General features: G+C 39.2%; 4 non-coding genes across 4 annotated transcripts; all 4 read left to right on the forward strand.

Moving 5' to 3' along the window:
* Nucleotides 1-1,864: 1,864 nt before the first annotated feature.
* On the forward strand, nucleotides 1,865-1,937 carry trnar-ccu (transfer RNA arginine (anticodon CCU)). The gene has a single exon. It is a non-coding gene; the product is annotated as a tRNA-Arg (tRNA).
* Nucleotides 1,938-2,562: 625 nt separating this feature from the next.
* Nucleotides 2,563-2,635, forward strand: trnar-ccu (transfer RNA arginine (anticodon CCU)). The gene has a single exon. It is a non-coding gene; the product is annotated as a tRNA-Arg (tRNA).
* Nucleotides 2,636-6,756: 4,121 nt separating this feature from the next.
* On the forward strand, nucleotides 6,757-6,829 carry trnar-ccu (transfer RNA arginine (anticodon CCU)). The gene has a single exon. It is a non-coding gene; the product is annotated as a tRNA-Arg (tRNA).
* A 2,530-nt stretch (nucleotides 6,830-9,359) lies between these two features.
* trnar-ccu (transfer RNA arginine (anticodon CCU)) lies at nucleotides 9,360-9,432 on the forward strand. Its single transcript has one exon. It is a non-coding gene; the product is annotated as a tRNA-Arg (tRNA).
* The last annotated feature ends 5,234 nt before the right edge of the window (nucleotides 9,433-14,666 follow it).

Raw genomic sequence — 14,666 nt, forward strand, 5'->3', positions numbered from 1 at the left:
ATAATACATTAGTCAATTCATTCAAAAGTGAACATTTTTTTTGCATTGCCAGAAACTCAGCAAAATGTAACGTGATGTCAAGTTTTGGACATGTGATAATGACTTAGTTGCCACACTTGGGATTATGGTTGCTCACTGTTGTTTCAAGCGTTGCTCACCGACTTTGTGTGAACGCTCAGACCCGTGGAAAATTACAGGGAACATTGCTTGGGACTCTCTTCGCATACGGTTGCAGGGAGCCAAAATGACCGGGGCCTATCCACGCAGCTGGGGCAGGGAACCGAAACGGCCAGGGACTCTCCTTGCAGCCGGGGCATGGAGCCAAAAGTACCGGGGACTCTTTTTGCAGCCGGGGCCAAGACCTGAAGCAGCCGGGGCCCTCCTCGCAGCCGAGGCAGGGAACTCTCGAAGCCGGGGACTCTCTTAGCACCCGGGACACACGGCACACTTATGTTTAGATAGATACATAGATAGATAGTTACTTTATTCATCCCCGTAGGGAAATTCACACTTCCAGCAGTATCCTTGTGTTGAAAATAAAACAATAATAAAGGAAAAGGAATGTAATACATAAATACCCAATGTAACGTGTTGATGTAGAGTATTTAGATAGTGCTACATAAAATACACACTGTAATAAAAATACGGTAACATGCAAATTGGGTTCATGGTTTAATGTGGGCTTTTACTCCCCCGGGTGGAGTTAAAGAGCCTCATGGCATGAGGGAGAAATGATCTCCTCAGTCTGTCCGTGGAACAAGACTGTGACAGCAGTGTGTCGCTGAAGCTGCTCTTCCGTTTGGAGATGATGCTGTGTAGTGGATGTGATGAATTGTCCATGATTGACCGCAGCTTTTTCAGTGCCCGTCTCTCAGCTACTGTTGTCAGGCTGTCCAGCGCTGTGTCCACAACAGAGCTCGTTTTCCTCACCAGTTTACCAGTAAGAAAGATTAGTTCTCTTGTAGCGAAACAATTGGATCATTTTGAGGAGATTTTTGCCTTATTTACCTGTATGTCTGTGGACCTATTCTGTTTGTGTGTATCCCTTCTTTTTGTTTTTTTTTTGTTAAAAATTTGCTTACACACAGAGATGTGACATAGTGTGTTCAATACAGTCTCCGGTTGTGTTCCCCTCTTTCTCTGCCAGCTGAACAAATAGAGAGGCAGATGCAGTCCCCAGTGGGCATCTGCCCACGCATGAACGAGCCTCGGCTAAAAAAAGCAACGCTGATGGAACTGCATCATGAGCGTGATGTCAGCATTGTTCCTCCCACGGTAACCGGTGACGCCGCCGGGATGCGAGTTGTGGGGTGACTGGCAACAACGTCAAGCAAAATCTGACACGTAATAAAAGAATCGGAGATTCTTTTTTCTAAAATAAAGATAATTTGGTGAAAACATTTCTCACCTTTGGGGAATGAACAATAAAGAACAAGATTTCTAAGCTGGATTCACGTGCGTTCAAAATCTAGAATCTTAGTCGGAACTTTAAATGTAATACTTTTTGGCGACTGAATATTTTGTATTCATTGTTTTAAGTTTTGTTCATAATGATTGACATCGAAATCCTGTCAAATTACAGTATATGTCATGGTTGCCATGGTGTCCAATTGGCTCCGCCCATGTGTGTCACGGTTGCCATGGTGCCCAATCGGCCCCGCCCGTGTGTGTCACCGTTGCCATGGTGTCCAATTGGCCCCGCCCGTGTGTTTCACGGTTTTTAATTATGTCTGGAAGTATCACCCTGATACATCTGCTTTTCACCTCTGCTGCTTTCCCGACTACTTGAGTCAGCAATGGAAATATACGCAGCCGTTCAGCTGTGATTACACACCAGGAGACTTTATGTTTCTTAGTTGTCACAGCCCCAGTGGCCTAATGGATAAGGCACTGGCCTCCTAAGCCAGAGATTATGGGTTCAAGTCCCATCTGGGGTGGATGCTTTCCTTGTATGTTACTGTGTTATATACCAGTACGTCAAATAATCATTAGCTGCTTATCTTTTTTTTTTTTGTCTTTGCACTACTGGCAGTTCTCTTATACCTAGCCACTCCTTTGCAGATCTGTTCTCCCCTGCACTATCGTACTCCAGTGTTATTGTTATTGTATAGTGACTTGTTTACTTGACTGCCCATTTTGCACATCTGGTTAGCTACTCCTCTTGCACTCTTGGCACTACTGTATAATACTCGTAGAATTAATTATTTAGTATATTATTACTACTTCAATACTCCAATTCAATTCAACATTTTATGTATATCTTTACATTCAAGGAAACTGTGCGGGTCAGATGTATCGACATTTCGTTCTGTATACATGTGTACAAGAATGACAATAAAGTATATCTGAATCTGAATCAAAAAATCATTATAATGCCTGGGGTCTTCCATGAAATTAATTCTATTAACAATGTTTTTTTAATTATGTCTGGAAGTATCTCACTGATACATCTGCTTTTCACCTCTGCGGATTTCCCGACTACTTGAGTCAGCAATGGAAATATACGCAGCCGTTCATCTGTGATTACACACCAAGAGACTTTATGTTTCACTACCTGCATCAGCCCCAGTGGCCTAATGGACAAGGCACTGGCCTCCTAAGCCAGGGATTGTGGGTTCAAGTCCCATCTGGGGTGGTAACTTTAGAACAGTCACTGACCTTGTAAGTCAGATGTTACCTGGAAAAGCAAGACAGGAATCGATATACGAAGAAAATCTCACAAAACTAAGCAATTAAATGTTAAGATGATAGGGTGGATAGATAGTGAACAATATACAATATCATCTGAAATAGACAGGGAAATAAGAAACATAGGGAAAAAACAGTTGAAAGAAGAGACACTAATAAATACTACATAGAGGAGAAGAAAATGTGTGAACAAAAATTAAAGGGGGATAATATCTAAATGTGAACAAAAATAAGGATGGATAAAGGAAATTGGCGCAACTAACAGTGAAAGAGGAGGTTGAATACTACAGTGGAGTAAATATTAAAACAAAAAAAAGACAACTTCACAATACAATGAAATAGGGTAAAACTGAAAGATGGAGGGAGTGAAAAAAATAGTAAAGCGGGTGAAAAGAGAAAATATGTAAGTTAACAGTTACATGGAGGGAGAGGAAAATGGGATAAATGACAGCAAAATATAATAAGTAAAGGAAAAACAATAAAGTAAAGACAAAGGGAAAAAACAATAAAAATGATAGTAAACAGAAGGGAAAAATAGCTGTTAAAAAGGGAGAAAGTTAAAAATGAAGAAAAACTGAAAATTAGATGGACATAAGAATATAAAAATGGAAAGAAAAGTGAAGAAAGAAGTAAAGAATGAGGAGGAGTCACCTAGCTACACAGCATATGGTGACAATATGGGTGGTAAAAATAAGAGAGGGAAAATTTGACAGTAACATTACAGATGTAGTACAAAGAAGCTAAAGTTAGTCAATTAAAAGATGCGGCCGATGAAGTTATTCAAATAAAAACTAAAGGCAGGACGGAGGAGAAGAAAAGTGGATTAATTAACTAGTGAACCAGAAGAATAGTAAAACTATTGTGGCAATGTGGAATAAAATGGGAGTAAAACAATGGAACTGAGAAAGACAGTAACAGAAGATCAATTGGACAGTAAAAGAAATGGAAAAATGAGAGTAAAATGATAAATAGATTGAGAGAATGAAAAAAAAGGGGAAGGAAAAACAAGCTAAAAAATGAAAGAAAATAAATACAAAAGAGAAAAAAAGAATAATTACAAATGGAGGGAGAGAAGAGGGGGGAAGGAGAAGAAAAACAAGGTGATAGAGTAATAATGAAAAAACAAAAGATGGAGGCAGAGGAAAAAGTATGAAAAATGGCAAAAGAAAAAAGTAAAAAATGAAGAGGGGGGAAGAAAAACAAGGAAATGAAAGAAAACAGAAAAATAGAGGGAGGGAATAATAAAAAGGGAAAAAAGAAAAAATTAAAGGGGGAAAGAAAAAAAAACAGCAGAATAGAATAAAAATAGAAGAATAGAATAGAATAGAATAGAATATACCTTTATTGTCATTGTTACATAATGGGTTCACATATTGTGACAACAAAATTGGGCATGACACTCCAGTTTCACACATTCACAGTGAGGTAAAAAAGCCAAGAAGATAAAGGAACAGAGAAGATAAGGTTATAAAACAAGGAGGATAAGGTTATAGTTATAATCTACACAATATTTACACAAGAAATGTCGGCATGTAGAATGTTACATACAGTTTGATATCGTAATACAGTTTGGTATCGTAAGGGTTTGTGCAATTATGCATTTGGTGCAAAAAAATAGTCATCATAGTGCAAAAAAATAGTCAACATTGTGCAAGGTGAGCAGTAAACATAGTGCAGTCAACATGTGCAAGAAACATAGGCATGAGTACCAATTTACGTTCGTATGAGGTAGTGTTTGTTGATTATATTGAGTCAAGACCAAGAGGAAAATGCACTTTGTTTCCTCGGAGGAACCTGCTGCTGGTAGTGGACGCTTTAAGTATCCTCCCACACCAAACGGTGACTCATAGTTGTTGCATCACCACTAAATTTGCTCCGGCTAACTCAGCTGTTATGTTTGCCTTCGGGCTCGAAAAAAATGGTGGCTGCACATGTTATCCCCTTTTGGACCGGTACGGTCCGTGCAATCATGTTTCTTTTGCCCACTCAAGCCAGACGGCAGGCCCATAACGGGTCTATACGCTACGGGTTCTGCCCAGACCGGAGGGGGCGGGGACGTGACCTTGAAAAGAGCGCCCCCACGCCTCACCTCCCCACACACAAACACCTTCAGATCCTTTAAATCCCCTTAGGTTCTTTATTTACTCTGAAAACATAACCAAAGTGAGCGGCAAAGAACTGACTACACAGCAGGATTGTAGTACAGTGGAACCTCGGTTCTCGACCATAATCCGTTCCAGAACGCTGTTCGAAAACCGATTTGTTCGATCACCGAAAATCGTTTTTCCCATTAAAAGTAATGTAAAATCGTTTTAATTCGTTCCAACACCCTGAATGTTTACCATGAACGTAAACATGAAGTTAACCCAGGCTAATCGTACGTTCGCGTTAGCGTAATCTTCCGTGCGAAAGATTACGCTAACACGAACGTGTAAAAATAAAAAAATCAGGCCGTTTACACGTCATTTAGCACCCGGGTCTCCACAAAAAGTGGTGAGCGGTTAAAGGATAAAGAAAAGAATTATGAATAGGATTTCTTACCTTTGTGGTGGTCTGCAGAAGCCATGCTCTATTCCCTCGAAAGAAGGGAAACTCACACACCTTCTTCATTTTGCTATTATTTCTTTCTTAAATGCAATAGTTGTACGCACTACTCTTCTTTTTTCACCTGTAGCAACTTTTCTGCTTCGGTACCTTCTTCGCAGGCATAATTCGGGGCTAAAACACTCCGTTCACCGATATTAAAAGCGAAAGCGAAAAGAAGTGTGCGCGCACGTCATAACAGTTCTTCACGAGGGGTGGGGGCAATCTACACGATCTACACCCGTACACCGCTCAGCATCGCACCCTAGCGTACCGGCGTTCGAACTCTGATTTTTTGAACGAAAAGCGAAGGAAGAATTTCTTGAAATTTTGGGTCGAGAACTGATTTGTTCGAACTGAGAGGCGTTCGAAAACAGAGGTTCCACTGTATCATGATTTTAAAAGGGGGTCTGCGTTGTAGTGGAAGTTAACAGGGATCATGGGCGAACAAATCAGCCATTTTTTGGCCCCCTTTACGTGTGATGCATCAGTCCCGCACAAGTCTTTGAAGACTTTTTAGTAGAGCATGTTAGCATCATGCAAACAATACCGGGTCTTTGATATAAAAGCCGAATCACCTGCCTGAGACTCTCAAAGTATGGCAAGAAGGAGAAACTAAGCCCAGCAAATATTGTTTGAAAATACGTTGAAGGATTTTATTTTATACGATCGAATACAAATTGCATTTAATGCAAAAGATATTCACAGGCTGGGCTGTGGTGTGAGGTCAGGGCACCCTAGTAGAAAAGGTTGTTTACAGGAATGGCGGGAACGGGACGAAAGGCTGATGAGATAATCAGCAGATCCAGACGCAGAGGGGCCCTGATGACGTAGAAACGCTCGGTGTTGTTTTGAACATTCCAAACATCCTTGGCATGCCCATGGGAGGAGCCGGCACACCATCTTGCGGGGAGACGTGGGCCAATAGGGAGAGAGCTAAAGGAGTTCAGAAGAAGGCTTCCCAGAGACTCCAGCGTCACTAATTCAGCCGTTTTTCGATGGAGTACACTTAGTTAAATTGTTAATGAAATTAAATCTGCCCCGTGTGAAAATGTCGGCTTTCCTGTTCCTCCTTTCCATCAAGAAATGAGCGCGCATAAATTGTTGGGTGAATCTAGGTTGTATTTAGTTAATGGAGTCATATAACTAATTCGAACAATTTGGTAAATGGTACATTTTGATATTAAATTCCCAACAATGTGAAAAAACACCATGGTCCTGATTTTATTTGGCTAAAAGATGTTGAAAATGTCCAAACTAATCACCCACCAAAAACTAGTTGAAATTGTTTTAAAGGCGTTAACAAGAGGCCAAAATTCTATCCAAATGATTTCTTCAGTGGGTTGAAATGTTAAAGTTAAAATTTTTGGGGGGGTTAAGTTTGAATTCTATGAACAATGCTTTTTTATGATGTCTGGAAGTATCTCAGTAATACATCTGCCTATCATCTCTGCTGCCATCCTGACTACTCAGGTACTTTCATTAGCCCCAGTGGCCTAATGGATAAGGCACTGGCCTCCTAAGCCAGGGTTTGTGGGTTCAAGTCCCATCTGGGGTGGATGCTCTCTTTGTATCTTAATGTGTCATAGATCCAGTGCTTCAAATTATAATTATAATGCCTTGGGGTATTCTGTGAAATTAATTCTATTAACAATATTTTTAAATTATGTCTGGAAGTATCTCACTGATACATATGCTTTTCACCTCTGCTGCCATCCTGACTACTCAAGTAAGAAATGAAAACATACACAGGGATTCATCTTGTCCAGCTACTTTCATCAGCCCCAGTGGCCCAATGGATAAGGCACTGGCCTCCTAAACTAGGGGTCGTGGGTTCGAGTCCAATCTGAGGTGATACCTTGGAAACAGTCAGTCAAAACTGAAGACAGTAGATAATATAGAATATTCTCTGGAAAAAAAATACTAATGATAAAATAAAATAAAATACATAGATTAGGTGGTCCAAGTAAACAGATAAATAGTGGGATAATTGTAGCAAAGTGGAATAGAAGAGTAATATGACATGGGATAACAAGTGAGTAAACAAAATATCAAAAAGACAAGGCAGCGTGTGGATACAAAACAGCAAAAGGCGTCGGAAAAAAACATGATTGGTAAAAGAAATGAATATGAGGAAAAGTTGGTAAAAAAATAAATGTGGGGAAAAGGAATAACGGGATACTATAATTAAAGACAATATAAAAAATGACAAATGAGAAGAAGAGAGAAGAATGGGGAGGAAAAAGAAGAGTAACAATGAAAGAGAATATAAAAAATAGAGAAAATAATAAAAAGGGGAAACAAAGGGGAAAGAATAATACAAACAACACAACTGAATAGAAAGTATAAACTCCTGGACTGTAAAGTGATTGCCAGCACACTGAGATAAAACAAACAATACTTACTCTTACCTATTTTCATGCACATTTTTTGTAAAGGTGTGAGGAAACTGGAGTCACCGGGTCACCGGGGAAAGCTGGTAGCTGGATTTGAACCCAGGTCCAGGTCCCAAGAGCCAAGAAGAGAACTGCAGGTTCGAGAGCGTTCTCCATTTGGGCCCGGTGTTGTGGAATGCTCTGCCCCCTGAGATTAGATCTGCAACCTCGGTGGAACTGTTTGAATCTAGGCTTAAAACACACTTCTGTTCTATAGCTTATGAATGACCTATATTTCCTGTCGACAATATCTGTGTTTTATTTCTTATTGCAACCTCCGTTGCAGCCTGGTCATCCTGGAACGGGGCTTACCTCATGTGTGGTCCCTTCTCAAGGTTTCTTCATTTACCTCATGTTGAGGTTTTGAGTTTTTCCTTGCCCTCATGTAGGTTTTAGATCAGGTGATGGTGTAATCATAGTCTATGGTTTGCAATAATGTTTGGTCTGTACAGCCCTTTGAGACTCCTCGTGATAAAGGGCTATACAAATAAACATGACTTGACTTTCACCATTTCCATGCTATACTAACAGAAGAAAATAACGCAGGGAAGGGCTTGATGTCACTTCCTCCTGCCCCCCTTTCCTTAAACCTAATAAAAAGTAAGATAAAAGCAAAATGGAGCGGTGGGAAATAAAGCATAAATGCTCTTTGAACTCAGACGGGCATTGTTAACACATACGTACTAGAAAAAATATTTAAAATTCCACTTCTTAAGGATGCCTCATTCAGTGCACTCTACTGTAGCACAACGTATACACATCAACTACTATTTTTTTTGTGAATAAACACAAGCAACTGTCTATTTATGGACTAACTCATTTCTAAAATGCACCAAAAGACGACGTCCAAAAGACGTCTGGTGCATGGTGGGAAAAAAATCAAAAAGTGGTCCAATGGAGGGAGTTGCAACATCTCGCAGCAAGAAATTACAATTTGTTTTCACTACGTCTGTAGAAGAGCATTGTCTATTTTGGTATTAGTTAATCTTGTGTGTTAAGCTACTACTGAACTAGAGGATAAAACACATGTGTGTCTGTGTGTTGTGAGTATTTCGGTGTCACCAGCATCTTAGGGGTCATGCTCCACAGCAACAAAAGCAGCAAGCCGATTGCATAACGGATCCAACGGAAACGGAGAGTAGCAATCGAGGTTGCGTAAGAGGAGGAGGGGGGTCGATTTGGGTTACGGTGACTCCGGGAGTGACGCAAGCAGGCATTATGGGCCAACCGGTGCTCGGTTCTTGTCACAGCAGATAAACGCAGCGTGGAGACAATACGAGCAACAAGAAACTTGTTTGCTGGAGATCAACTGCTTGGAATCCTGCAAATAACTGAAAAACAAACCCAGCAACATCCTGCATCCATCCATGGGCTCCAGGGGTGCTGGAGCTCATCAGAGTGGCCCTCAGGTAGTGGTAATAGATAAGGCACTAGCCTCCTAGGTCAGGCATTGTGGGTTCAGGTCCCATCTGGAATGGACCCTTTTGTTATATCCCATCATGTTATAAATTTATGACTTCAAATAATACAATGGCTGGCGTCTTCCATGAAATTAATTCTATGAACAATGTTTTTTAACGATGTCTGGAAGTAGCTTACCGCGACGTCTATTTTTCAGGTCTGTTACCCTTCCGACTTAGGTGTATGCCATCAGCCCCAGTGGCCTAATGGACAAGGCACTGGCCTCCTAAGCCAGGGATTGTGGGTTCAAGTCCCATCTGGGGTGAAAGCCTCGGTCATATACTGTAAAACCAGTCCACCATACATTTGCCATAGTAGACGGTTTAATGAGTTCTATGGGTGATATATTTTTTAAGATGTCTGGATGTATCTCACTGATACATCTGCTTTTCACCTCAGCTACTTTCCGGACTACTTGATTCAGCAATGAAGATATACGCAGCCATTCATGTGTGATTACACACCAGGAGACTTTATGTTTCTTAGTTTTCCTAACCCCCAGTGGCCTAATGGGTTCAAGTCCCATCTGGGGTGCAGGGTTGGGTAGGGCTACTTTAACTGGATTACTTTTGGATTACTCCAATACAAATTATGCTAATAAAAGACAGAAGAAACTAAATATGAATCAAATGATGACTCACAACACGTGGTAAGCTTTCTCTCCTGGCTTTGATCTCTTTGATCGCCGGCAAAACTAACATAAAATGCGACGGAAACAAAATGAAAATAAATCCAAACAGCTTGCCAACATCATTTTTGCCGTTCCATGTATTCCGTTACTCCCCAAGCCTGCACAAAATTCAGTCATTTTATTCATATTTAGTTTCTTTTGTCTTTTACTAGCATATTTGGTATTGGAGTAATCCAAAAGTAATTGAAAGTAATCCAGTTAAAGTAACCCTACCCAACCCTGCTGGGGTGGTACCTTTGAAACAGTCAGTCAAAAGCAAGGACATGAGTGGATATAGGAAGAAAAATGACTCTACATTGAAGACTAATAATGAAAAAAAAAAGAAAAAAAGAAAAAAGGTCTATACTATACCAATACCAACTGAAAATGAACGTGGAAATTAAATTAATGCGAAAAAAAAGGGGAAGAAAAGCAATAAATATAATGTGTGACAATACTGGAAAAGTAAACAACAGTGGGGCAAGTAATGACAATAAGTTACAATTAACAATGAAAGTGAAAGATAAAAAACTAATGTAATTAAAAGGGAGGAAAAGTACATTATATAATAAAATGTGACAGAACTGAAAAAAGGAGAGGAAAAAATAACAGTGAGAAATGCAATAAGTAAAAAAGTAAAGTAAGAAAATGAAAGAAAACATGAATATGGAGGGAGAGGCAAAAAAGGATAAAGGACAGCAAAAAATAGAAAAAGAAAAAAGTAAAGACTGTGGATGAAAAATCAATCAGGAAAATGGAATAAGTAAAAGAATAAAGTAATAAATGAATGTGAAAAACAAGAAAATATAACGGAAAATACAAAAATATGGAGGGAGAGGCAAAAAGGATAAAGGACAGCAAAAAAGTAAAGGCAGAGGGGGGAAATCAAAGCAATAAACACGAGTGTAAACAGAAAAATGGAGGGAGAGGAAAAAAATATAAATAGCAGTATAAAAAGAATAAGTAAAGAAAAAAGTGAAGCATGCGTAGGGGAAAAAGAGGAAATAAAAATTGGAGGGAGAAGGTCAAAGGGCAGTAAAAATAGAATAAGGAAGAAGAAAAATGTAAAGAATAAGGGGGAAAAAGACAGGAAAAAATGGATAAATAAAGGGCAGTAAAAATATAATAAGTAAAGATAAATGATAGAGAAAGAGAAAGTTAAATAAATAAGGGGTGTAAAACCGTCACGAGGTGGAGACCGGACCAGAACGGAGGCAGGAGGCGGGAAGGGAGAACTCAATTGCGTTGACAATCATAACTTTTATTTAACAAAATAAAAGTCGTCCAAAACTCCGGGACGAAACAGAACAAAAACATTCTTACACTCAGAATGGTCAAGTACAGGTTTCCTCCGACTCAAACTAAACAGGACAGGGCATAACAGAACGGACAATGTGTAATGAGCCAACACCCGCAATACCCACAACCCAACCTTAATTAGCACACACGCAATTAGCTGATCTGCTTCAGCTGGTGCCCAGGGGGCGGGGCAGACCGGTCCCCACGGCGACCATGCTGGCCATGACAAAAACAAGTGAAGAAAAGAAAATCAGAATAAATGGAGAGAGAGTAAAAAGGAATAAGTAAAAGAATAAAGTAAGAAATGAGGGTGAAAATTAAGTCGGCAAAATAAGGACAGCATGAAAAAAAAAAATGTGGGTGGAAAAAACAAAATAATAAAAATGAGTGTAAACAAAAATTAGAGGGAGAGGAAAGGTATTAAAAAAAGAATTAAGTGAAAAATGAGGGGGGAATAAAAACGATATAAAAACAAAAAGCAGTAAAAACGAATAAGTAAAGGAAAAAGAAAAAAAGTGAAGAATGAGTGGGGGAGAACACACTAAAATGATAGTAAACAGAAAATTAGAGGGAGAGGATAAATGGATAAAGGGCAGTAATAACAGAATAAGCAAAGGAAAAAGAAAATGAACCCAAGACAATAAAAAAATGAAAGGAAACTGAAAATTAGACGGACAGAGGAAGATAACAATAGAAAGAGAAGTGAAAAAAGAAGTAAAAATGAATAAAAAGTTTTAAAGAAAGGAAGGGAGGAAAATAAAAAATACATAAATTAAGTAGTGTAAATAAACAGAAGAATAGTGAGATAATTGTAGCAGAGTGGAATAAAATGGGAATATAAACAAGAAATCAATCGTAAAGAGAGAAGGAAAAAAAGAACAATCGGGAAGTAAAAGAAATGAAAATATGAACATGAGGGAAAGGAATAACAAGATAAAGAAATAGAGGGGGAGAAGAGAGAGGGGAAAGGAGAAGATAAACAACGAAAGAAAACAGAAAAATTGAGGGAATAATAAAAAGGGGAAAAGAAGAGTGGAGGTACAAACTACTGGGCTGAAAAACTGAAGATAAGACAACCACTTACTCTAACCTACTTTCGTGCACGTCTTTGAAATATGTGATGAAACTGGAGTTACCGGGGTAAGCTGGTAGCTGGATTCGAACCCGGATCCTCTGAACTGTGGGGCATCACTCACCCGACGAGATGTCGTTTGCAGTCGTTCTTCTTATTGTTGCGTAGCGCTCTCTAGCGGATCCTTAACGCAAGTTCACGTTATACTGCCTTTCAACTTGATAACTTGACGCTATCTATCATCACAATACACAAAGACAGGGTTGGGTAGGGTTACTTTAACTGGATTACTTTCAATTACTTTTGGATTACTCCAATGCCAAATATGCTAATAAAAGATTTTTCTCTCTTCTCTTTCTCTTCCTACCTTTATTTCTCTCTTTCTCTATCTTATTCTCTATTCATCTTGCAAGTTATTTCTCTGCCTCTTTCTCCCTTTATTTCTCTCTTTTGTTCTCTCTCTTTCTCTTGTCTCATTCTTTCTATATTTCTTTCTATATTTCTTTATCCTGTTCTTTATCTGCCCCTCTCTCTCTTTTTCCCTTTATTTCTCTATTTTTTTTCTCTTGTTCCCTCTCTCTTTCTCTTGCAATTTTTTTCTCTAATTCTCTCTCTTCTTCAATTTCCTTTATCTATGATGGGCAAAATGAGCCTTGAATAAATAGATGCGAAAGCAAATAGTGTTAAAAAGCAGTACGAACTAGTTAGGTTCCGGGCGATCACTACACACTACACAACAGAGCGACACCTAGTGGTCGAATAATACACACTGTCCTCCCATCGATGGCTACTGATGTAAAAAAAATGGACTGACTTGACTTAATTGTCCCTATAAAATTTATAGGGGTGTCAAACTCATTTAAACTCAGGGGCCACACGATAGAACAAACATCCCGTCGGGGGCCGGACTAGTAGATTAAAGAGAAAGAAAAAGAGGGATAAATAAAAGAGAAAGAGGGAGGGAAAAGGAGAGAGGGAGGAACAAAGAAAGAAAAAGAGACAGAGGGAGAGAGTGTGAGAAACAAAAGATAAAAAGTCATGAGAGAGGGGGAAAAGAAAGGGAGAGGAAGAAAGAAATCCACAGAGAAATAGAAAGACAGAAGGAGAGAAAAGAGAAAAGGAAGCGCAAAGGGTAGGAAGAGAAAAAGAGAAAAGAGAGAAAAGGAAAAAAAGTTAGAGCAAAACAGGTTAAAAGACGCAGAGAGAGAAAGAGACAAAGAGCAACAAAGGAAGAGAAAAATAGAGACACAGAGAGTGAAAGAGACAGAGACAGAGCGGGAGAAAAGGGGTGGAAAAGAGAGAGAGAGAGAGAGAAATAAATACAAGTACAGTGTCTTTGTTCGAGGCACCTGGCTTTGGCAACATCAAGTGGACATATTTCAACTGGCAGCTTGTTTTTCTCTTGCGCTTCTCTGAGTGTTGTCTCGCGGGCCGGATTCAATCCCTTAGCGGGCCTAATCTGGCCCACGGGCCGCCTGTTTGACACCTGTGCTATAAATAAAGATACATGCTGATAAATCAAAGCTCTTTGTACTCGTTTGGGTCACTTTTAAGAATTCTATAAAGAAGAATTCTTATAAAATACACGTTATTTTTTTGGCTATTTTCTCCCATATGCGCGGGAATCCCGGTGCGTTCAAAGACCAAAAGAAAATTAGCCTTTTTGAAAGAAAATGGCGCTTAAACGTTTCAGTTAAAAAAAACATATCATTGTTTTCTAAATATTTCTTTGTGATTTGATTTTGAACTCCAATTGATAAGCAGTCGACATTTGAACCAAACTAAAGAAACACAAAAAGCAACAGCCAGCTAAAGAGCTTTTATTCATTCATTATTAGTGGTTAAATAATGAAAAAAATTGTACAATAATCGGTTACAAAGATGTTAATGGACTTCCGAGTGTCGAACCACTCCGGTAAAGTGTGCCTTACGAAAGCGAGAATCTTTTCCTTGTTGCGTTTTAAGCGTGTCTGTGTTGGCTTCAAGAAACTTTCACTTCGTGCTGATAATCAGTGACATATTACCAACTGCTTTGTGATTATTTCAGCATCTTTATGTGCTAACTCTAGAAATTTGACCTAGAAAGTAACGCAGAAATGAACCTTTATGAGTGTTTTTGCTATGATATGATCAGGGTTGGGTAGGGTTACTTTAATAATAATAATAATAATAATAATAATAATAATAATTTCCTTTGTATTGTCATTCTTTGTAACAATGTACACAGAACGAAATGTCGATACACCTGACCCGTTGTAGCGAGTCGGTGCAGCCGCAGCCAGAGGGCGCCGCCATTATACCAATTAGGTATGTGTCGGTCGAGGCGCGAACCAGCGACCTCCCAGTCGCTGGATTACTTTCAATTTTGGATTACTCCAATACCAAATATGCTATTGAAAGACAAAAGAAACTAAATATGAATAAAATGATGACTCACAACACGTGGTAAGCTTTCTCT

Source organism: Urocampus carinirostris, chromosome 19 (genome assembly GCF_059441175.1).
Source record: "Urocampus carinirostris isolate Australia breed hairy pipefish chromosome 19, RoL_Ucar_1.0, whole genome shotgun sequence".
NCBI classification, from domain to species: Eukaryota; Metazoa; Chordata; class Actinopteri; order Syngnathiformes; family Syngnathidae; genus Urocampus; species Urocampus carinirostris.